At 14.8% G+C, this 25481-nt stretch overlaps 1 pseudogene; it reads right to left on the reverse strand.

Annotated features, from left to right (window-relative positions):
- Positions 1–563: 563 nt before the first annotated feature.
- On the reverse strand, positions 564–25481 carry LOC125290449 (annotated as a pseudogene).

Raw genomic sequence — 25481 nt, forward strand, 5'->3', positions numbered from 1 at the left:
AATGTCTATTTCTTACTATTCTAGTATCACCAAAATACTAATTTTCTAAGTTCTATTTATGTAATTCTACAATAAATTTAATAAAAATAGAATGATTCATAAAATGTTTATTATCTAATTCTTTCTATATTTTAGCAGCTATATCAATATCTTTAATATCAAATTCTACTAAAACATATCCCTTACATTTTCCATTAATTTTATCTGTTAATATTTTTATTTCTTTAGGTTTTCCATATGGTAAAATAAAATTTCTTATATCTGTTTCATTACAATATCAAACTATATTTCCAAATAATAAAATATTTGATTTTGTTATTATGTTTTTATTATTCTATTTTTCTTCTTCTTTATTTTCTTCTTCTTTTAAATCTTCTATTAAAAAAATATCTTCTAAATTTCCAACAATTAACTATTCATTATCATTATCTTTATTTAATTCTTCTTCATCATATAGATCAAATATTTTTTCATTTTCCATTTTTTGTACTTAAAAATAAAAATAAATAAAATTAATTATCATCATATAATTCTTCTATATCACATTCTATATTATCTCTATTCTAACAATAATATAAAACATAATTTAAATATTCCAATCTTTCTGATTTTTTATAATAATGTAAATTAGATAAATCTTCTTCTACTATATTTATATCTGATAAAATATCATAAGCATAACCCTAATCTATTAAAAACTATTGTCTTTTTATATTATAATACATTTCATCTGTATCTTTAGAAATAAGAGTATAGAAATATGCATTATATGAAATATTATTAATATATTTATTATAATCCTATTTTTTTATTAATTTCTTTAATATATTATTATTATATTCATGTATAGAATTAATTTTATTTTTAGGTCTTAATACTCTACCTAATCGTTGTGCTTCCTATCTTCTACTAGCAAACTATCCACTTATCTATATAATAACATTAACATCAGGTAAATCTAAAGAAGTATCACCTATTTTACTAATAAATAATGTTTTAATATTAGGATTAGAAGAAAATTCTTTTAATATTTTTAATCTTTCATTATTAGATGTTTCACCATATATAAATGGTTTCTTCATTTTTAATGCATAATGTTTTAATGCGAAAATATTATCTGAAAAAACCATTATTTTATCATCTTGTTTTTCATGTAACTAGATTAAATATTCACATAATTTAAATTTATTAGGATTAGTAATAGAAAATAATAATCTTTTTCTTATAGACATTTCTTCTTTAGTTTTACATAATAAATAAGGTTTATAAAATTCTGGTGTCATATCAACTCATAATTCAAAACATCTAGTATTAGCTAAATCTCCCTATTTCTATAATGTATTTCAATCTATTTCATATAATTTAGGTCCTATTAAAAAATATAAATCTTCTGTTAAATTATCTTCTCTTAATAAAGTTGCAGTTAATCCTAATTTACATTTTGATTTAATTATTTGAATACATTTTCTAAACATTTTAGCAGGAGCAACATGTACTTCATCTAATATTAATAATCCTCAATCTCTATTAATTATTTTATTCATTATTATTTCTCCTTGAACTCTTCTTTTACCTGAATAAGATATCATATTATATGTTGTTATTATAATAACACCTTCTTTATTCATAGTATCTGTATATTCTTCTTTATGATTACTAGTAAATAATAATATTTTAGATTCATCTATATTACTAAATTTTAAAAATTGATCTTTTCATTGTACTACAGACATACAAGTATTAGCTAAAACTATTACACTTTTTTTAATAGTACATGCAGCTGTAATACCTATTAAAGTTTTACCAGCACCACAAGCTAATACTATAATACCTGATCTAGATCTAGCTTCATTAAATACTCTTGATAAGGCTTTTTCTTGATAAGATCTTATTTTAGTAGTTGGTTTTAATGAAATATTTAATAATAGTAATGTTTTATCTTGTAAATAATTATATTCTTCTAGTAAAGGATAGCCTAAAAATTGTCAACATAATCTTTTTAAATCTTCTGTAAATTCTTTATTAATTTCTAATGAATAAATTGTTTTATTAATATTTTTTAAAATTTCTATACTACAATATTTTATTCTATTTTCTATTAAAATATTTTCTGATTTTTCTAAATTATTATTTATTATACGACAATTTCAAATTAAATCATCTGAAATTAATTTTTTAAAATCTGATTCATATTGAGTCTATAATCAATAAGAATTAGATTTTAAAATTAATTTTATTTTTCCACATTTTTCAGTTTTTAATTTTATATATTGAATACACTATTTAGAAATGAAATTTTTAGAAAATTTATTTAATCCTTCTATAATTTCTTCAAAAGTTAAACCAATACATATAGCAGCATATAAAGAATAAGCAGTTAATTTATATTCATGAATATACTATGGTCTTGAAATAGGTTCAGCTAACATACTAAGAAATTCAATAACATATTTATAATAAGGTGATTTTACATCTACTAATATACAATCTTGATCAATAATTCACAAAGGATAAAGATCAGAATCTTTTTTCAAAGTTTGAATTATTTCTGTTGTGTTCATAAAAAAACTTAAAAATAAAAATTAATTATTTTTTAATTTTTAGATAAACATCTATATAATTTCTTATATTTTTTAATTCTTTTTCATTATTTAAAATATTTTTTATATCTTTATTTTTTTTATTAAAACTATCTATAAGATGCATTGAAATTTTAGTAGAAAATATTTCTAATTTCTATTTATCTTTTAGTTTATTTTCTAATTCTTTATAAATAAAATTATATATAACATTCTATTGTAATAAATCTTCTTGTTTTAATAAAAATCTATCAGTTTCATTAAGATCTTTTTCTATTTTAAACATAACATGTTCTTTTTTTCTTATATCATCATATTTAACAGAATTAAAATAATTTATTATTAATTTATTCTATAGATATGGATTAGTATAAGAAGGAAAAACTAAACTATTATTATTAATTTCTCTATGTAATTCATTTATATATAATTCTTGATTTAAGCTTAAATCTTCATCTGTTTTACTGTATACATATTTATATTTATAATACATATTTTATTTGAATTTGTGGTCAATTTTAATTAATTAAAAAATTTTAAAAAGACTATCATCTAATTCAGTAGTTTCTATAATAATATCTTTTCTATGACTAAATTTATCTTTTAGCTATGAAGCAAAATATTTCATATATAATCTTTCTGAATTAACATGACCGGCTAAGATTACTATTTTACCAGCATGAATAAATTCCATACATTGATGATGAGTCATTTCACCTGTAATAATAATATCATAAGGTTCATTAAAATTTTTTAATATAGAATAGCCTGAACCAGGGCAAGAAATATAACTATTTACTTTAATTTTATTATATTCTTTTTTTAAATGATAAGGAAGGCCTAAGTAAATAATTCTTTCACCTAGATACAATTGCATTTGATTTATAAATTCTTCTAAATTTATTTCATTAGGAAAATAACTAATTCTTCCCATCTTTCTGCTTATATGATTAACAATTTTTTCATTTAATCATTTAATAGTAGAACCAGGTATTATTATAGCTAATCAATCACTCATTCCTATTATATTAGAATTAGGTTGAAATATATTATCTAATGCAGTATGTAAACAATAGACAGAAATTTGATATTTTACAACAACATCTAATAATTCTCTTTCAAAAGAATCTTTTGGTATAGTTTTTATTCCTTTAAAAAATATTGGATGATATATAATAATAAGTTGAGTATTTTTTATTTTAGAATCAGATAATACTTTTTTATTTATTTCATGAATTATTAAAATTGTACATTTATTTTTATTAGGTATAACATCTAAATAGTCTATAATTAAGCCTGTATTATCTCACCCTTCAGCATATTCTTGTGGAATAACTTTTTCTATATAAGATAATACTTCTTTAGCTATTGGATGCATTAATAAAATAAATTTTAACACAAAATTATGTTAGATAATTAAAGATAATGTATATAAAAATAAACTATTTTCTATATTATAATAAAAAACAATAAGATCTAATTCAGTCATAACAACAAATTCATTTTTTAAATTTTTATCTATATTTGAGATGAATTTAAATCATTTATATAATTTTATTGTATAAACAGATATTTTATATTTTTTAATATTTTTATTAATTTTTATTACAGTTTTATTTTTAAATAAATTAGATTTAGTTTTTAAAATTAATTTATTATTTTTAATAATAATATCTATTATTTTAGATAAAAAAATAAACTATTTTAATAAAATTTTCATTTGATGGGGATTATTTAAAATTATTTTATTTTCTATTCTATTATAATAAAAAATTATTGTTTCTATATTTGTAAGATATTCATCAATAGAATTAATTATTTGAATTTTAATTTTAGAAATTATATTAACTATTTCAATATTAAGTTCATCATTTTTAAGAGAAATTGAAAAATTATCTATTCATCTATTAATTTATTATATTGTATTAGAATATTAACTAAATTATTTAAATTTATTTTAAATATTATTTTATTTAAATTAGTATCTATATTAATTAAATTATTTATTATTTTTGTATAAAAAATAATATGTATTTTATTAAAAATTAAAATTTCTATCTATTGACTATTAAAAGATAATTTCTATAAATAAAATATTACATTTTCATCAATAAATATTATGGATTGAAAATATAATAATAATTTATTTATTTCATTTTTATCTATTATAAAATTATACATTATAATCAGTGTTTATATTTCTATTATAATAAAAAATTAATTTAGTTAGTTATAAAAATTACTGGAACTTCTTCTATTTGATCCTATTGTTGTATAATTATTTCTATTAGTATATCTATTGTTGTTGTTACTATTTTCTCTTCTTTTATAATTTGATTTATTATAATAAGATTTTTTTCTTTCTTTATTATATCAGTTTCATTCATTATCTGTTAATTTTTCCTATATGGGTAATGTTTTGTGTCTATAAAATTCTAATTCCATTAAAACATGACCAGACATGTATAAATTATATTGTAATGAATCTAATGCATCATTTAATGTTTTAAATTCAACAATAGAAAATACAGGAAAATCATTTCTATAATACACATATGATTCTTTAATTTTTATTCCTTTACTATTATAAAAATTTTCAATAAATCTAATAGATGAACATTCACCTATTCTTTTTAAAATAAATCAATAAGGACCTTCTGAAGGTATATTATATTTCTACTACATTATCTATCTCAATTGATTGTTTTTAATTTCAATCATTTTCTTTCTTTCTTCCTCTTCTTCAACAACTTTTAAATTTAATTTTTCCATATGTTCTTTTAAATTGAAATCAACACTAGTATCTACAAACCAATCTAATTTTTTTATCATTTCTACAGCTTCTTCAACTGTTGTCTTTTTATTTTCAATCATATTTTGTGTTTGTAATTAAAAATCAAATCAGATTATTAATTTTTACAATAATTAAAATAATTGTTATTTTATTTTTATTTATGTAAAAAAACACTTTTATTTTATTTAAATTTTATTTTAAATACATTTTACATAAAAAAATTAATTTTATCAGAAAACAGTATTAAAATGTGAACTTGTTAGGTATGTAAAAATGAAATAGAGATGGAAAAAGATGAGAAAACATTATAGTGTGATACATGTTCAAGGTATTATCATTGTAATTGTTTAAATATTGATGAAAAATTATCTTTAAATATAATTTATTCTTTTTGATGTTATATTTGTTGCTAGTCAAATAATATATAGCTTTTTATTTGTTGTGATAAATTAGGAAATATATTAAAAATAAATAATTCACCTTTATATTTTATTTTAGAAGAAATAAATTTATTAATTAATGATAGAAGAATTACGAATAATATTTGTAATTCTATGAGAAAATATTTAAGTCCTGTACCATTATTAATAGGGCGATTAAAAGAATTTAAATTATGATTAGATGAAAATATAAATACATTTAATTTCATAATTTTTAATGAAACTGTTAATATATCATTAGATTTATTTATTAAATAGTTTTTAAATTCATCTAAAAAACTTAATCAAGAAATATAGAAATTAGAAAAAAGATTAATATTATTTAATAAAATAATAGATTTAGTAAAAGATATGAAAGTATCATGTTATATAGAAAATAAAGTATATTTATATTAGAATAAGGAGGATGATGATGATTATTTATCAAATGGTAATAATTTAATAGAAGAAATAAAAAAACAAGAAAATATAATAGAGGAAATAAAATATAATAAAGAAAATATTATTAAATATATAGAACAATTTTGTAATAAAACATTAAAAAGAGAATATAGAGATTATAAAGTTGTATAGAAAGAAAAAATAATTTCAAAATAGATTGAAAATTTTACAGAATTAAATTTACCATTATTTAAAAAGAAATAGAAAATGTCTCCATTAAATATGGATTATTTTAAAAGTAAAATAACTTATAATTTTTTAGATTATAAAAACGAAATCTCTTTACAATTTGAAACAAATAATTATTATGTTCTCAACATGATCGATTTTAAAGATGATTTACATTAGTTAAAAGAAAAATATTGTCTTTATATAAAGAAGGTTTATAAAAAATTATTAAAAGATATAAAAATTTGCGGTACATTAAATTTAAATGTATTGACACAATTTATTATTCAAATTTCTAAGTCTAAAAATAAATTAATAATACCATTTAGAATATCATGTTATAATAATATAGAATTATATTTAATATTAAAAAATTAGTTAGTTAATTTTAATAATTGTGCGGTATATGATAGTGAAAAGAAAGATGGAATTGTTTTATATTTATTACCTTCATTTAATATATTAAATTGTCATTTTGATTTTAGTCGATATTTAGAAAAAATTTATAATAGTTTAGAAGTAGATAGAATAATGTATACATTAAAAAATGACACTTCATAGAATGAAATGTTAGGAATATTAATCTTACATCTTAATATAATATCAAAATTAATTTAATTTTCTTGATTAAAAAATTCAATACTTATTAAAAAATTATAAAATTCTATTATATCTTTAATTTCCATATTAATAGGTCTTTTAGATGAGTATTTAGAATTTTGAATTTTTTCTAAAATATTTTCATTTATATTCTAATTCTATTTAAATAAGGAATAAATTGTTTTATTTTTTCTTAAAAATAATAATTTTACTGTATATTTTCATTGTTTAAAATTTAAATTTTTAATAAATTCATTAAATTTTCTTTTAACTTCTATTTTAATTAAACAACAATCTACTGATATAGGATAAAAATTTGTTTTTTTAATTGATAATGTATTTGATATTTTACAAAATAAATTTAACATAACATTTAATTTAGAATATTTTTTATTACCAGCTGAATGATATAATGATTCAGCATATTCTTTCTATAATAAAATAAATATTGCTCTATATTTATTATGATTTTTAAATAAAGAAAGCAATATTTTTGTAGATAATTTAAAGGATACGTCTATAAATGCTATATTAAAATATGGATATGATTTTAATATATTTTCTTTAATTATATAAACATTTTTATAATATTTATTTTGAATTTTATCAAAATTATAATATAAAATTTTTTTACATTTATTAATAAATTTATCTAAGAATAATTCATGCTAAGTTTGATTTATAATTAATAATATATCAGTATCATAAACTTTTATTTTACTAATTATTTTCTATATTATTTCTGGATTAATAATATATGGTCTTTTAGTTTCTTTTTTATTAAATTTTATTTTTTTATTTGAGACAATATTTATTTTTGGCATTTTTATTTATTTATTTATAATAAAACACAGAGTATTTTAATGATAATTTTATTTTTAATATTATTTATTTTAGCAGATATAGAAGAGGAAAAAGAAGTTAAATTAGAAATAATTAGTCCAGTAGATGATTAGATAACAACATAGTATATACTTTTTAGTATTAAACTTAGTCATATGCCAGTAAATGGAACATTATAGATATTATTTGATACAATAAAAGAAAAAGGATATCCTAGAGATCCGTCTAAAAATCATGTTATTATATTATAGTAGCCATTATCTATAGATAAAAACATAACATTTAAATTAGAAAAATTAACATTAACAAGAATTAAATAGATGAATTTTATAGATACGGTTTATCCTATAGATTTAAATTTAGTTATAGGTTCTTATTATAATATAATAATAAGTTATATACCATTAAGTTCTAAGGGAGAATATTTACCTAAAATTAGTAAAATAATAAAAAATATTTTAATAAAAAGTTCTAAGTTAGAAGATAGAAAAATATTATTAGAATTATATAATGTATGAAATGGAGAAAATTGAAAAAATAAATGAAATTTATCAAATATTTCATTTTGTAAACCTGTAACATTATATGGAATTAAATGTAATGAAGAAGAGGAAATAACAGAATTAATATTAAATAATAATAATTTATAGGGGTATATACCATCATATATAGGACAATTAACAAGTTTAAAAAGATTAAATTTATCGGATAATAAATTATCAGGTCATATGCCTAAGGGAATATTTAATTTAATATTTTTAGAAGAATTATAGTTATAGAATTGTTTATTAAATAGTTTAATACCTATGACAATAATGAATTTAAAAAATTTAAAAATATTAAATTTAGCTAATAATAATTTAACAGGATAGATACCACCTAGTATAATAATATTGAATGAAAATATGAGAGTATTAAAATTAGATAAAAACAAATTAACAGTTAGATTATATGAAAGATTAGAATTATTTAAAAAATTAAAAATATTACATTTAGGATAGGGTACAGGAAATATATTTACATGTCCTATATTAGATTATAAAGATTGAGCAGATGATACAGATTTTAATTCAGCAGCTATATGTTATGAGATAGAAGAATTATAATAATAATTTTATATAATAATTTCTTATATAAAAATGAGAGTAATAGCAAAGAGAGCGAAAATAATAGAATTATTAAGGATGGGAGAAGATGGATGATATTTATTACATGCAAGATTATTAATAATGGATGAAATACCAGTAAGAACAGTTATAAAAGAGGTAAATTATTCACATGAAATTGGAGATATAATAATATTGATGGAAATAGAAAAGGATGAGTGATTAGAGAGATATAGATATAGAAGAAATTATAATAAATATTATTAAATAAATATTATAAAAAATTATTTAAAGTATAATTAATAAATTCTTCATTAGTTTCTATTAGAGAATTAGTTTTTATATATTTAAATTCACCTTCTTTTTGATTTAATAAAAGTAATGGATCAATAACTAATGATTTATTGATTAATTTTGATTTTTTTCAATTAACGTCTATTTCTAGTTTATTTTTATCTATATATTTAAATACATAATTATTTGGTAAAGACATAAAATATTACACAAATTATATTTTTTATTTAATAAATGAAAAAAACAATTTTCAAAGATCAGATAGAATTTAAAAAATTAGATGATAAAATAATGAAATTTTTAGAAAGAATAGATTGTAATAAGGAGAGAATGTTAAATTATACAAAAAATAAATTAAAAAATAGTGAATATATTATATATTGAAATAGAGTTAATGATTTAATAAATAATTAGAAGGATATATTAAAAAATTTAGAGAATTTATATTTATTATTTTTTGATAAGAATTCAATGCATTAGTTGAATATTAGTATACAATTAAATAAAAAATTAATATTTACAAAAGATGTCAAAATAAATGAAGAAAATAGAAGAAATAATTTAATTGAATTAAATAAAGAAATTTATAAAATAATAAGGCAGAGTATTTTATTACCATTAGAAAGAGCTATGAAAAGAAACGCTGTATAAATAAATAATTATAAAAAAATTATTGAATTAAAATAACTGATTTTGGATTTATATTACTTAAATTAATACCTTGAGGTATACCATCATGATAACTTATCTATCTACTATTACTACTATAAGGATTTGTTACTAATATTATACAGAAAGAAGTAAATAAAAAACATTCTATAATGAATTTTATAAATGATATTCAAGCTATATATTTTCAATTATTTTCATAATTTAATAATATAATATCTTTACATTTTATTGGATTTTCTATGGGTATAGAATCTATAAAGCAAGAAGATAATAATCAAGTATTTGTATCAATAGAATCTGGTCAAATATTATAACCACAACAAAGATTTCTTTCTTGAAATATTATTTTTAATGGAGTATCTAATAAATGTCAAATATTATCTAATATATAATCAAAGAATGAGGATGAAAATATACCTATATTATTATAACTTAGCATATGTAATAATACTATAAAAGATATAGTTGAATTAATTATATTTAAAAGAATAATTAAACTAATAAAGGTTTCTATTATAGTAGTTATTATAAATAATAAAAATATAAAGAATATTATATTAAAAATAAACAATATTAAATAAATAATATATAAAAATTTATCTGCGATAACTTCATCTGTTTTAAATAATAATATATCTTGATAATAACAAGAAAATAAATAAAAAGATATAAATATATCAACAATACCTATTATAAAAACTATATATTTTAAGAACATAAATTAATTATTATCTTTGTGTTTATGTTTTATATTAACATTGGAAATGAAAATAAAAATAATTTTTATAATATAGGTATAAAGAAAAATAATAAAACAGAATTACCTAATAATATATTTAGATTTCAAGATTTATTAGATATAAAGGAATTAGAAAAATCATCTGATATTTTATTAGATATAAATACAAAATATAGGGATAAATTAGAAAATAAAATAAGAAAAATATATGAAAAATAGAATTTAGGAAATATTGTAATATATGACAAGGTAGAAATTAATGAATTAACAATAGGGTTATTAGAAATATTAGATTTAGAATATAAAAAGAAGAGTAAATTTATATTTTATTAGATAGAAAATGATTTATATGAGGATTATTTTATTAATTTATATGAATATTGTAATTTAATAATTCCTATAACAAATGAAAAATATATATATTTTAAAAAAATTTTTTTAAAAAAGAATGAGAAAAAATAGAATGATATAATGGATAGATTAATATTATCTGATTATAAAATAATAAATTGTATTTTTAGAATAATAAAAAAGAATATTTTAATTTATTTTATTAGGATGAGGAAATGATTTTTATAATAACAAAAATTATAATTTAGAAATAATAAAATATTATATAGATAAGTTTAAAAATAAGGAAGAATTAGAAAATTTATATGATAAATTAAGTTAATTAATTATTTTAAGTAATATTTGTAGAAATTTTTTTAATAATTCCAATTTGATTAAGAATATTAAAATCATTTTTATATAATTGAAGAATATTATCATTACATACAGTATTTTTTATATAATGACAAAAATGAGTTATATATTGATTATCATAATAATAGCTACTTTTATAGAGAGATTGATAAAGAAAAGATAATAATAAAATAATTTTTTTCAATATTTTAATGCATATAGCTTCTTTATATTTTAATCTATAAATTATTTTATTAGTTATTGATTGAATCATTTGTAAATTTCTTTTTTCATTATCTGAGATAATTATTTTTATTAATTTTTTATTTTGTAGAGCTAAGTATAATATAATAATAAAGTCATATAGATCAATAAGGGAAGTATTTTCATCTTTAATAGAATTCATTATAGTAATAAAAAATTCTATATTACAGTGAGAAGATTGTATTTTATCTGTTAAATTATCATTTAATAAGACATATTTTATTATTTTAATAGATAATATTTTATATTGTTTTAAATAGAATAATAATTTTTGATCTTCATTATTTAAGTATATAATAAGAAAAGTATAAAAGAATGGAATTAATTCTAATTGATTAAATAAAACAAAAGTATCTTTATATTTGGTTATATTATAAAATATTGTTAATGCATTTAATATATCTTCTTGATACTATTTATATAAATTATTAGATTTATCAAAGAATGCAATAATATCTAATAATGTTAATATTGCTTCTTTACTTTGGGATAACAACAAAATTAATTTCATATTATCTTTACTAACAATATCTTTAAGAATATCTGATTTATTTTCAACATTTATTAGATTTTCAACTAAAAACAATTCATTCATTTAGTGTTATTATATAATAATTAATTAATTATTCGAATAAACCGAAACCTAAATCTTCTTCTGAGCTTTCTTTTTTATCTTCTTTTTCTTCAACTTTTTCTTCTTTATTAGTATCTTGTTTTATTGATGAGGAAGAAAAATTTCCTAATTTACTTTTTCCAGACTCTACTAATTCATCTAAATTTTTATTAGATAAAGAGGATACAAGATGTTTAATTTTTTCATTATCTATTTCTGTATCAACTGATTTTAATATATTTATTATTGTTTTTTCAGATATATCTGGTAATTCTGCTTCTTTTGCTAATACATATGCTGCTAAATATTTCATTGTAAATTGATAAAATTAAATTTGTGTAATGAAAATTAAAAGAAGAGAAAGAAATAGAATAATTTTAAAAATAAAGGAAAATAAAGACATTAATGTAGAAATTTTTTTGAATATGATAAATTCAAATAAAAAATATATTAAAAAATTCAAGAAAGAAATTATTTATAATATGAATAAAATAAAAAAATATATTAACAAAAATGAAAAAATAAAGTATTTATTTTTATTAGATTTTATAAATGAAGAGAATGATATAATAAGTATTTTAGATAAAGAATTAGATAATGAAAAAATTTATATATTATTTGATAAGATAAAAGAGAATAGAAATTTAATAATGAAATATTCTGAAAAATATGTAAAAATATTTTTAAGAAATCCGGAAAGAATAATATATTTATATTATTTATTTATTAAGATAGTTGGATTTAAAGGAATTAAATTAGATTTTATATATAAAATAATAGAAAATATTATGTTTATAAAAAATATGAAAAATATAAGAAATTTATTTAGATTATTAGAATATGAATAGAAAAGAGAAATATTAAATATTAATTGCAATTCTTTAATTATATTATTAAATTTAGTGGATACAGAATAGGAAATAAAGAAAGTATTAGAAAATTAGAAAGATAATGAATGTAATTATATAGATATAGTAATAGAATTATTTTATTTAAATTATTATGAATTAATGAGAATATATTTAGAAAAAATAACTTTTATAGATGAAATTTATTTAAAATATATAGTATTATATATAATAAAAACTGGAAATAAAATAGAATTTTAGAATTTTTGTAATAATAAATTAAGTGTTTAGATTTATAATAAAATATTATTAGATAGAGATATAATATGGAAAGAGTGTGAAATATGTGAAATAAATTCAATTATATTAGAAAAATATATTGAGATAGAGAGTAAAGAAAAATTAATAGATTTTATTAATAATACTAAAATTATATTTTTTGATATATATTTTATAAAATATTATAAAAAAATAAATTTTGAAATAATTAAAAAAAATAAATTTAAAATTGAAGATATAAAAGAAGCGAGAGAAATAATAGATAATAATATAAATATATTAGAAGATATAGATTATAGAATAAAATATATAATAAAAAATTATAGTAAAAATATATTAGAAGAATTATATAAAACAGGAATATAGAATAAGAATGAAATTTATATTTGAATAATAATATTATATACTAATATAAAAATAAAAATAGATGATTTATAGTTTTTAAAATATATTAAAAATGATTATAATTTTTTTAACAAAAATAAAAAAGAAATAGTTTTTAGTAAAGTTTCTATAGATAAATTATTTGATGAAAAATGATTTAAAAATGAATATAAAGAATTTTTATAGTATTATATGGAAAAATATTATAGAAAAATATTTAGTAAAGAATAGATAATAATATTAAGGGAATATTATTATAATAATTATTATAAAAAAGAAATATTAGGATTATTATAGAAATATGTAAAGGATAAATTTTTATTTTATTTTTTTAATAAAGAAATTAGAAATATAAAATTAGAAGAAGTAATTAATTATATGGATGTTATATTGGATAGAGAATAGAAAATAAATTTTGTATATTATTTTATGGAACAATTAAAGGAAAACAATATAGAAATAATAAGTAATATAATAAGTAAAATTAATATAAAATTATATGAAGAAGAAATAAAGAAAATAATAAATAGGGAAATAATTAAAAAAGATATAATATATATTAGAAATTTATTAAAAATTATAGAGATAATTATTATGGAAAATATAATGGATAAAGATTTAAGGATTATATTTTATATATGTTATTTATAGTATAGAAATGAATATAATTTTTTAAAGAAAATAAATATTAATTTAGAAATATAGGATATAATTTGAATTTTTGAATATATAAATTATGATATTATAAGATATCATATTAAAGAATTTTTAAATAATATAATAAAAGAAAAAATAAAATTTATAAAACTTTTATTGGATTTATATAGAGAAAATATTAAAAAAATAGATTATGATATGATAAGTATAGATATCGAATAGGTAAGATATAGAAAATTTTTATTAAATATTATATTAGAAACAATTATAGAAAATAATATAAGAATAGAAGAAAATATTTTAGTATTATTAGATAAGGAAAATAATATAGAATTAAAAAAGATAATAATTAAAATATTATGTTATGTTAATATGGAGGATATAGAAAATAAAATAAGAATAAAGATAAAAAATAATAATATAATAAAAGGAAATTTAATTAATTTATTATGTAGGATAACAAATGAATAGAATGTAGATAAATTTTTAGAAGAAATGATATCATATTGTAATGATAAAACAATAAATTATATAATTAATGGATTATTTATATATATGAAGAAATACAATATATATGATGAATAGAAAATATTAAAAATTTTAAATGAATCATGAAAATATTTAGTATAGAATACAAAGTATAATTATAGATATATTTTATTATTTACTATTTATTCGGGAATAGATTATTGTTGTTATTTTAATAAATTTGGATTTTTTAATTTATCTAGGGAATATATAATAGATAGTAAAATTAATGCATTATATGAAGTAATAATATTATTAATAGAAAATAATAATATGACAAAATTTGATATATATTATTAGTAGTTATATAGTATAATAATTAAAAAAATGGAATAGAATAATGACAAAGAAATAATAAGAAAATCTAAAAAATTATTATGTATATGTTTAAGTAAAAATGAAGATATATTTTGAAATAAAGTATTTAAAAATATTAAAGAAAATATAAATATTTTTATTAATGAAAAAATTTTAGAAACAATATAGAATTATATAGAAGTATATGAATTAACAGAAAATAGAATAAAATTTTTATTATATAATTTTATAATAATTTATGAAAAAATAAATATAAAATTATATAAGTATGTTTATAATTGTTTTATTTTAATAGTTAGAAGATAGATAAAGGACAAATCTATATTTTATAATAAAATTAATATATTAGAGAATTTATTAGGAACATATTTATATAAGAAAGAAAATATAATAAGATATTTAAAAGAATTAAATTATTTAAAAGAAATTAGAAAATATGATAAATATTGTTTATATTATTTTTATTTTATATTTATATTAATAAGTAAAACAAATGATAATGAAATATTGGAAAAATTAATAATTATTATAAGCGATATTAAGATAGAGAAGGAATATGTTAACATAATTTGAGAAAATATATATAATAATTTTTTTAGTATATAGAAAGAATTTATAAGGAATAAAATATTTATTAAATTTATGATTAATATATTAAAATAGGTTAAAGGATAGAAAATATATAATAAGATTATAGAATATTTAATGGGATTATTATGTAATGAAGAATATATTGATGTATATTTATAGATTTTAATAGTATTTGAGTATAAAAGAATAGAAAAAATTATATAGGAGAATATAGAAGATAATATACATATAATTACATATTTATTAAAAAATAATATATATAATTAGAAAATAATTGAATATATTTTATAGAAGTTAACAATTTTAATAATGGATGAAAATAGCGATATTGGAAAAATATTTAATTTATTAAGAGTAATAAGATTAATAGAAAATAATAATAAAAATATATATGAAAATATATTTAAAGAATTAAGTACATGTATAAAATTATGGAATAAGGCATTTATTATTAATTTTATAGAATTTATAAGAGATATATTAATAGATAAGTACAAAATAAGAATACATTCTATATTTGAAATAAATTAGACTATAAGAAATGAGGAATTATTAAAAGATATTAAATGTAAAAATTTAGATGATATATTTTGTTATTTAATATTATTTGCAGAATATCCGGATTAGGATATATCTAATGGAACATATTTTATATTAAAGAATATTTTAATAAATATTAATATAAAAATTAAATAGATATATATGTAGTTAATAAGAATGATAATATTTTTAGAAATAAAATCTGATGAATATATAAATAAAATATTAACAAAAAATATTAATAAATATAGGAATAAAAGAATAGGAATAGGTATTAGAAATTATTAATAAAAATTAGATTTATCTTGTATATTTTACGATTAATTGTTAGAAAATGGTAATAAAAAAACAATAAAATTTTATATAATATAAAGGGATTAAATTGAAAATATTAGAGAATAATAATTAAAATAGAAAATATATAATAAGATTATAGAATATTTAATGGGATTATTATGTAATGAAGAATATATTGATGTATATTTATAGATTTTAATAGTATTTGAGTATAAAAGAATAGAAAAAAATTATATAGGAGAATATAGAAGATAATATACATATAATTACATATTTATTAAAAATAATATATATAATTAGAAAATAATTGAATATATTTTATAGAAGTTAAACAATTTAATAATGGATGAAAATAGCGATATTGGAAAAATATTTAATTTATTAAGAGTAATAAGATTAATAGAAAATAATAATAAAAATATATATGAAAATATATTTAAAGAATTAAGTACATGTATAAAATTATGGAATAAGGCATTTATTATTAATTTTATAGAATTTATAAGAGATATATTAATAGATAAGTACAAAATAAGAATACATTCTATATTTGAAATAAATTAGACTATAAGAAATGAGGAATTATTAAAAGATATTAAATGTAAAAATTTAGATGATATATTTTGTTATTTAATATTATTTGCAGAATATCGGATTAGGATATATCTAATGGAACATATTTTATATTAAAAGAATATTTTAATAAATATTAATATAAAAATTAAATAGATATATATGTAGTTAATAAGAATGATAATATTTTTAGAAATAAAATCTGATGAATATATAAATAAAATATTAACAAAAATATTAATAAATATAGGAATAAAAGAATAGGAATAGGTATTAGAAATTATTAATAAAAATTAGATTTATCTTGTATATTTTACGATTAATTGTTAGAAAATGGTAATAAAAAACAATAAAATTTTATATAATATAAAGGGATTAAATTGAAAATATTAGAGAATAATAATTAAAAAAATATATTAGTTTAATTTAGAAGAATAGATATTATATATTTTATATAATAATTATAGAAATTAGAAATTAGTAAAATATATTTTTAATTTATATAATGAAAAATAGTTAAAAATATTATTTAATAATTTAATAGATATAAATGATAAGAATTATAAAAAAAATATAATATTAATATAGAATGGGTTTTCTATTTATATTATAAAAAAATTATTTTGAAATAGTTTTGAAAATGTATTTTTTAAATGAATTAATATAAACAATATAGAAAAATATATAAAAAATTTTATATTAAGTTTAAGAGAATATGAAGATATTAAATTAATAATGAATAGAATAATAAGTTATATGAGTATAATAAATGATAAGAAAATAATATATATTTGTATAAATATTTATATAAATACATTTAGTAAATTAAAAAATATAAATTTGAAATGTAAATTAGATAATAAGAAGATTATAGAAATAATATTAAGAAATAAAGAGATAGAAAATTATAATAAAATAATTAAAATATTATTAAAGAAATAGAATGTTTATGTATATGATATAGAGACATATAGGTATTTAATAGAAAATATTAATAATGAAAAATATTTCATTAAATTATTAGATATAACATTTAACAATGATTAGGAAGAATATATATTAATAACATTAAATAGAATAAGAGAATTAGGATTAATACATGAAAAATTTATAGAAATATATTTATATATAGGATTAAATTTCAATTAGTATAGTATGATAGAAATAAAATAGAGTATATTAATGGAATATAAAAATTTTAAAAGTAAAAATTATTATAAATAGTTAGCTGGATTTTATTATAATATATTGATGGATAAAAATATATAGAAATTAATAGATTATATAGACATGAATTAGTTATATGAAATATTAATAAATGAGAAATATAGAATTTTATTATTTTTTGATAAAATATGTTGATTAATAGAGAATAAAGGAATTATTTTATATAAATTATTTATTTATATAGTTAAATTATTGAATTATTTGAGTTTATATTAGAATATTAATTTAGGAAAGTATAGTGAAAGATTAAAAAATAATATTAAAGATTAGAATATATTAAAATTATATATTTATTTATTAAAAAATATAAATGATAGAATTTATTTAATAAAAGAATTAGAAGATAAATATATTAATAATATAGATAAAATAAAGATATTTAATATGTATATATATGAAAAAAATAAATTAGATATAGATATAATAAATATATATTGAAAATTTATTATAAATTTAAATAATAAAAAAGAATATGGAATAGAATTAAAGGAATTAATAGAAAAATTATTAAAATTAGAAGAAGAATATAATAGATATAATTATATAAAGTTAGGAAAAGATATTTTATAGAAACAATTTTATTAATTAAAAAATTATTTATCTATTATATTTTATAATTATACTAAAATTATTAAGTTATTGATTAAATTAAAGTTGATTATTTTTTTTTTATTTTTTAATAATATTTATTTTTTCTTATTCTTTTTTAATTATATTAATTAGATTTAAATATATTAATATAAAATCAAATAAAATATAATTTTTTATTTAGATAAATCATTTTCAAGATTATTATTTTTAACATATAATTAAATATTTTAAATGAATAATAATAATATTTTAATAAATTCATAATTTTTATATAAATATATGAAATTAATATTTTTAATAATATAAAAAGTTTTTAATCATTATTAAAATCTATAAAATTATTATCTTTTATATTTATTATTTTATATAATTCTTAAAGTTTTTAATAAAATTTTTGAATTTTCTATAATATCTTTTATTAAAACTTTATATTTATTTATAATCATAGTTTTATTATAAGTATAGGGTTTTTATTGAAATTTGATATAATTAAAATTAATATTACCAAATTTCAAATTTTTTTAAATTTTTTATATATATTATTTCTAATTTTATTATTCTAATTTATTCTTATATTTGTATATTTTAATTTTTAGAAGTATTATTTGAATTATATATTAATAAAATTTTTATTATAAGAAAACTAAGTATTATATATTTGATATATAAGTATATCATTTTTTAATATAAATAATTAAAAATAAAATATTATAAATTTTTATTTATTTGATAATATAACTATTATTATAATTAAAATATTTAATTTAATTTTTAGAGGATTTATTATATTAATATTTTAATTTTTATATTATCTATTTTTAAATTTATTTTCTAGATTTATTAATTTATTAAATGATATATATTATCATTCCTATTATCTTATAACAAAAACTTTTAGATTTTGAAAATAAATATTTATTAATTTTAAATTTATATTTAGTTAATATATAAAATATTACTTAGTAAAACTTTAATAATGAAAATAATAAAAGTCTTTTCAATTTTTATATTTTTTTAAACTATAGATAATATTTTTAGTAAATTTTTTTATTTTATTTATAAATACAATATTTTAAATAAAATATAATATTATCAGATTTAAAAATAATCAAAATAAAAATTAATTATATTTATAATAAACGATAATAATTATTTATTATAAATATAAAAATTATATAAAATAAAATATTTAAAATCTCTAAAAATAATATTTAATTATAAATTTAATTCTTCTAAAATTTTTTATTTTCTATATTATTATATATATTTATAAAATACTTTAAAATATTTAATATCTATTTGTGGTATATGATTAGAAAAATTATATTTATTTAATTTTTCATTAAATTTTTTAAATATATATTCATAATATTTTAATAACTCTATATTTCTTGATTTCTATTTAACTGTTTCTTTTATTAAAGAAAATATGTATTCTATTAATAAAGTAAATTTTATATCATTATCATTATCAAATATATTTTATTAAATCAAATAAATCTTTTGTAAATTTATAGCAATTTTTTTTAATTTTTATTAATAAATCAAAATTATTAGAAAAAATTTTTTTTAATTCTAAAAAATTATTATTTAAACTATTCTAAAATATTATCTAAAAAAAATAAATATATATAAATTTTTTAATTTATCATTTAATATTTATTATAAATAATGTAATTCTTTTACATCTTGAAATAAATCCTTGATTAAGTTCTTTATTATTTATAGGAAATATTTTATTATCTGATTTTAAATTATTATTTGAAGTACTATTTAATAAAATTTTTATTATAAAAATATTAAATAATATATATTTAATAAACATATGAAATAATGATTAATTTTTAATAAAAATAAATTTCAATAAAACATTTTTTTAAATTATAGTTAATTTTATAGTATATATTAAAATATTATGCTTCTTAGAAAATTATTATTATTTATGTTTGTTAAAAAGTAAATATTTTGAATATATAAATATTATTAAAGTATTACAATAAATCATACTTTATATTTTTTATTAATATTTTGAATTAACTTAAATAATTTAATATATAAATTAATTAATAACTATGATATATTACTATTTGATAATAAAAATAAAATTAATAATTTATGTAAATAATTATATATTGATGATAATAAATTTTTATTCTGTTTTTATTTCTGTATAACCATATCTTTTTTTATAATAATAAACACTTCCATATATTATCGAAATTGTAATTATGATTCCTAACACTATTATTATAATATATTTAAATATTTTTGATGTACTACACCTAGTTAATAATGAAGATGGTGCAATAATATTTTTTAAAAGAGAAATTTCCTTTTCTAATATATTTAATTGATTAAAAAAACTTTCCATAACACCTTTATAATCATATGTAGTTAATCTTTCCATTTTTTTCTCTTTAAGTTGCACCAAATCATATGTATTTTTAGCAATCCAACCAGCCTTTTTTGTTAATTTCTAGAATGTATTAGGCTCTATTTTTGCTTCACCTCTTTTAATATCACCTCTTATATTAAATACTAGATCATTTAATAAATAAACAGGTTCCAATTTTGTTTTAACTAGAGTTACATAATCAGATTCAGATTGATTTGGCAATTTGTATCCAATATCTTTTAATAAATTTAATTCTCTCTCTATTGAGTTTATATATATACTTAATTGTTTTTTTAATTTATCATCACTTATGCATAATATGTTTATAAAGGCATTATTTATGGATATTAATAAAACCAAGACTATTTTAAGATTTTTTGTAGACATAAATTTTTATGGAATTAAACGTAAAAATGATAAAAATAGTTTTTATCATTTTTAGAGTCTACTTTATTTTAGTATTAAAATTTATATAAATAAGAAATATTAAGTAAATTATTGATAATTAAAAATAAATAATAAGTATTTTTATATATTTTATTATATAAAATAATAATAAAAATTCAAAAATAAAAAGTTTAATCTTATAAATATTTATTTTTATAAAAAGAATTATCTTTCTTTTAAATAATTATTATTTTTAAATAATTTAAATTGAATAATATAAAAATATATTATTATCTTTTAATAATTTATAATTTAATAAATATAAATTTAGTAATTTTATTATTACTATTAAAAAATAAGAAATAAAATAATAATCATAAAATAATTTTTCTTAAATTTAAATTTCTACTTTTCAACTATTTTTAGATTATATAGTATAATAGTATAAAATCTAATATAAAATAATTATAGATATATAGTAACAATAAATTTATATCTATATTTATTATTCTATTAATTAACAATAATATTTGTATTTTCAATTATAAAGTTATATTTAAGATATATTAGTATTATAGAATATATTAATTAATATAGATAAGCATTGTTATATATATTTGATATCTTAACAATAAAAATTTATTCAATAGTGTAAATATTTTAGAATAAATTAAAAAAGATGAATAAAAAAAATGAAGATGAAATTTGTAGAAATTGATAATATATATGATATATGATAAAATAATATAAAATTTATTTTTATCTTTTAAATCATATTTATAAAAATAATAAATCATATAAAAGAAATATCCGAAATTCAATAATTAATTACTATAGATGTTTATATTTTCATTTTTAATAATTACTATAATATTATCCAATATAATAAAATGTATATCAGAAACAGAAATTAAAACAGAAATATTAATATTTTATATAGAAAATTATCATAATTTTTATTATATCAATAACATGTACTTAGATTCTATAAAAAATAATGAAATGTTATAGAAAGATACTGAAAAAATTTTTAAAAGTAATTCACCTTTAGCATTATTTTTAAAAAATATATATAATGTAATAAATTATTTATTATTACATAAAAAAATTATTAATAAAAATAAAAAAAGAATGAAAAAATATCAAAAGATAATGATTAAAATAATAGATATTTTAACTAATAGAAATAAAATAGTGGATATAATAAAATTAAAACAAAAAAACAATGAATATGAAATAATTATAAGAAAAGTAAAATTTAAATTAAATTGAATATTTTATAATATGAATAGAATAGTTGATTTAAAATTTAAAAATAAAATAAAAATATTTAGAAATAATTTAATTTAGCATTATAGTGAAATAAAGGGAAGAGATATCGATACTTTAATAAAAAATATATCTTTTTTACAAGAATATGATTATAAAAAAGTAATAAAATTTAATTTATATTTATATACAGGCTGATTTAATAAAATATAGAATTATTTAGAAAAAATATAGGATATTAGTATAAAAGATAATAACTTAAAATTATTTGATTCAATAAAAAAAATAATTTTTAAAGATTATAATATTATAAAAGAAATGTAGTTTATATCTAAAAAAATGTATAAACATTATACTTCTATAGGATATCAATATCTACTTATAATATATTTATTAAGTGGAACTTTAATTTTTTATATGGAAAAAAATTCATTACAAAAAGATAATCTATTATATAAATTTAATACATCTATTAATGAAAATTTTAAAAAAATAACTTCTTTATCTAATATTATATATAAAACTTATGATAAAATAATAAATCGAGAAAATTTAATTGCTATAATAAATAAATTCAAATTTTATATGAAAAAAATAGATGAAATAATAAAAAAAGTTATAATTGAATTAAATTTAGAAGATAAGATAGATAATATATCAATAGATAATTATAATGAATATTTATAGAATGATATAGAATTATTAGATAATATCGATATAAATGAAAATATTAATAAAAAAAATAACTATAAAAATAAAATACCAAAAATAAAATTTAAAGAAAACAATGATATAAATTTAACCCCCGTAAATTTATAGAAAAATATTGAAAAAAATATATCTAAAAATAATAATAAAAATAAAAAATTGGATATTAAAAGAAGAATACTAAAATTTTTTTTATTTTACTATTTTTAAAAATATTAATGATAATTATAATATATTATAGAAAAAATTTTAATAAATATGATAATTAAGATATAAAAAAGATGAAAATAAATATAATATAATAATAAATATTATTTTTTAATAAATAACTTTATTCTTATTATTTTATTCTTATTTAAATTTATATAATTTTAGTTTATATTAAATAAAATAATAATTTAAAATAAATTTAAATTATAATTTAATATAAAAATAATTTTTTATTATTCTAATCTTAATAATTATGACTAATAAATAAAAACAAGGATATATAATAGTATTATATATTAAATATATAAAAAATCAATACAGAATAATTTACAGATTTTTTAAATATTTTAGTTATATAATTTTTTAATATATAAAAATATTTATTACTAGTTATTTACCTAATTTAATATTATAAAAAAATAAATAATATAATTACAAAAATTTAAAAATAATTTTTATTAGAAGTTATTATTTGGTTATTATTATTTATTAAAATAAATCTTTTTATATTATAATATTAATATTTACATTAAATACTCTTATATTATATAGAAACTTAAAAATTTAGAACTTAATAATAATGTTGATTTTATTAAGAAACTAATAAAGAAGTTAAAAAATTTTATATATCTTTTAGTGAATAAAAAAATATTTTAATACGAGAGATTTAGCTATAATATAGAGTTATTATAATGTAGTTTTATATATCTGCTATTGTTTTTTAATTTAATAATGTAAATATAATAAAAGTAAAAAAATAAATATAATAGTATTTGAAGAATAAAAATAATAAGACCATTTACTCTTTATAAATAACACAATTTTCATATCAGATAGTGTATAGTGTAGAACAACTAAATAAAATAATCTTTTTTTTGTTTATATAGAAAAAATAATTATTAAACTTATTATTAATAAATACAAATATAATATTAAACCTACTTTTAAGGAGAATCTATCTTTAAATATATATCAATAAAAATTCAAAGAATCTACCAATATTCTTTTAATAAAAATATCTATTCATACAAGACTAGATTAATTCATTTTAATCTAGCAAAGAAATATCATCTTGCAACTGCTTGTACTGAATTTGATCATTATCTGGAATCTGTCCTAGAGTCAGTGAATGGTAATGTGAAAATATTATGAGATACACCTATTTAGACTGATAAGAGATTATCAGATGAATAGTTTATATCACATAATGTTCCTGATATTGTAGTCCTGGATAAGAGTAAGAAAACATGCTAAATCATTGAGATTACGGTCTGTAGTGATAGGTATGTTGCCTTAAAGGAAAGAGTTAAAAAAGAGAGGTACCTTCCATTGGCAACTGAGCTGGGTCTACTCTGAGACGTGAAGACTATTGTTGTTCCAGTAGCTATAGGTGTCTTTGGCGCTGTTACAAAGAACTTCAATCGTCTGATTTCAAAGGTCAT

The sequence above is a fragment of the Alosa alosa genome, unplaced genomic scaffold (genome assembly GCF_017589495.1).
Source record: "Alosa alosa isolate M-15738 ecotype Scorff River unplaced genomic scaffold, AALO_Geno_1.1 AALO_1.0_unplaced_5, whole genome shotgun sequence".
Taxonomy (NCBI): domain Eukaryota; kingdom Metazoa; phylum Chordata; class Actinopteri; order Clupeiformes; family Clupeidae; genus Alosa; species Alosa alosa.